The sequence below is a fragment of the Urtica dioica genome, chromosome 7 (assembly GCF_054948205.1).
Source record: "Urtica dioica subsp. dioica isolate 48M chromosome 7, U.dioica_male_clone48M_v1_H2, whole genome shotgun sequence".
In the NCBI taxonomy this organism is placed as follows: domain Eukaryota; kingdom Viridiplantae; phylum Streptophyta; class Magnoliopsida; order Rosales; family Urticaceae; genus Urtica; species Urtica dioica.
The window spans coordinates 41,309,386-41,312,050 of NC_142762.1; the positions used below are offsets into that span (position 1 = coordinate 41,309,386).

Genomic DNA, 2,665 nt, shown 5'->3' on the forward strand with positions numbered 1-2,665 from the left:
TCGTCCACCACGCGCTTCAGGCCGAGGAAAAGAGACGTCGCCGGGAGTCGCGAGGACGCCGGAGCAAGAGCGACCACCAAGGAAGGAGTGAGTGGTTGCTGGAGAATCTAATTCCTTGAAAATAAGGTGAGGAAGTCTCTTTCTCGGATGGATTTTCGAGCTGGGGTTTATAGCTCATAATTTGGGGATTTTGATTCCGGGATGATTTCTAAGCAATTGATTGTGTTTAGTTGATCTTTGGACCCGATTATTGATGTTGAGGACTTGAAATTGGTGTTTGGTTTCGGATTTCTTGGTTGTGTTTTGAATTTGGCCGAATTTTTGAAATAGAAAAACTGTTTGAACTGCCTCTGTAAATCGACGTGGACAGACTGATATGATCTGAGTTCTTATTTTTGGATATTTTTCATGGATAGTAGACTGTATGAGCTTTCTAAAATGACCAAGAACATATAAATCCATTGAGTATTGAATGAGTTATGAATTTCCAAAGTTTGTGTTTCGCAGCAGTAAAACGGGATTTTCAGAATTGTAACAGTGAATTACGGGCTGTTTTTGAGATAGTTATTCTTGTCGTATATATGCTTGTAATATCTCGTTAGAAAGCTACATGAGTCTACTTTCATTTTCCGTTAGAATCAATCGATTTCAAGTTTTGTAGCTCGAGTTATGATGGCTTAAACACTAGTGGGTCAGGCTATCGGGAATTCTTTTGACTTGTTTATGTTTGTCGAGCGTTCGATTCTTGTGAGACCGACGCCGCAAAATCCGAGGAGGAAGAAGGAGTGAGGGTCCGTGTTTGCTGATTCGCGTGGTCAGGTAAGGATCTGAGATGTTTAATACTATGTAGTTATTATTATTATACTATGTAGTTATTATTAGAATTAATGACATTTTTAGTCCCTGGACTATGTCGTGTGTAACAACTTGGTCCTTCGGCGAAAAAAGCTGTAGCATCGATACCTGGTGAATGTGAGAAAATCACGATTGATCCTTCTGTCAAATTTTTCGTCTATTTAGACAGAAATGTGCTGACGTGGCTTGATCGACTAGGGTAGTTAAGTAATTTCCACGTCTCCTCTTTTTTTTCCGGAGCGGACTGTCCTGGGCTTAGCCCAAATATCTTCATTCGCACCTCTCACTGAATTCACTTCCAGGACGTCGCTTCCGATCCCCAAATCGGCCTCATGCGACTCCTCTGGTGGCGCGACGCGCTCGACAAGATCTTCTCCTCCTCCAAGCCGATCGACCACCCCGCCGCGATCGCTCTCTCCGCCTCCGAGGCCTCCGGCCACCTCAAGACCACCACCACCAAGGCCTGACTCAGACGCTCCGTCGAGGCTCGGATCATAGACGCGAACAGAGGACCGGACGAGGTTCCCCGGCGAATCGACGATCTGGAGAAGTACGGCGAGCAAACCGCCTCCAGTCTCCTCTACGCCACTCTCCAGGCCGCCGGAATCGCCTCTGCCCCCGCGGACCACGCCGCGTCGCACATCGGAAAAGCGAGCTCGCTCCTCCTTCTCCTCCGATCTATTCCTTACCACGCGAGCCGGGGCCGAGAGCGATTCTATCTCCCTCTCGAGGTCGCCGAGAAGCACGGCCTAGGGTTAGGTCCGAGTCTGAATGATCGTCGGGAAAGTCTCTCCAACGTTGTGTTCAAGATGGCCTCGGTGGCCGGAGATCACCTGAGGAGGGCAAGAGATTTGGCTCCGACGGTTCCGGCGGAGGCTCGCCCGGTTTTGTTGCCGGCGGTGGCGGCGCAGGCGGCGCTGGACGGGCTGAGGAAAGCAAACTTCGATGTTTTCGATCCGAGGCTGAACAGAGGCGTCCTCGGATCGCCTCCCTTGTGGTTTCAACTGAAATTGAAGTGGCATTCTTTGAAAGGGAAATACTGATTCCAGTTTCTTAAACTTTTTTTTTTTTTTAGGGAAATTTAGTTTCTGAATTACAGAGTTTATCATTGAATTGGAGATCATATACAATTGGAGTGTATATGATCTGAGTTTGATTTTAAGCTTGAGGATATTTTTATTCTTGTTTGAGATATATAATTCCAGGTAGTTCTGAGTTTTGATTTCGAATATGATCTCATTGTTTAGACTTTAGATCTCCATGAAAATGGCACACTGTATCTGGTTCAATTCAAACACGTTAATGACTAAACCAAACAATTAGAAAGAGGGAAAACATATAAAAAGAAGAGGAAAACCATTAAAACATGGGCAAAATGGTAACTACCCTGCCACGTCAGCACATTTCTGTCTAAATAGACGAAAAATTTGACAGAAGGATCAATCGTGATTTTCTCACATTCACCAGGTATCGATGCTACAGCTTTTTTCGCCGAAGGACCAAGTTGTTACACACGACATAGTCCAGGGACTAAACATGTCATTAATTCTTATTATTATTATTAAATGATGTTATACGTTCCCATTACAATCGCTAATTCTAGTCGGTTTCGACGAGGTAAATGGAGCTAAGTTCTCATCCTTCCTTAGCCTTGTCGCCACTGTTGATGCTGAAGGGGAATCCCTTCTGATTGGGAAGATCCTTTTCGGGCAGCGATGAACAATGGGTTCGTCAACTTAATAGGCAAAAATCACATCATCCAACATTAGCTCCTTGATAATAATTTCAGTGATGTTGATGCCAACATTGA

The 2,665-nt window shown here is 45.0% G+C and overlaps 1 pseudogene; it reads left to right on the forward strand.

Annotated features, from left to right (window-relative positions):
- The first annotated feature begins 910 nt into the window (after positions 1-910).
- Positions 911-1,898, forward strand: LOC149391657 (uncharacterized; annotated as a pseudogene).
- Positions 1,899-2,665: the final 767 nt, after the last annotated feature.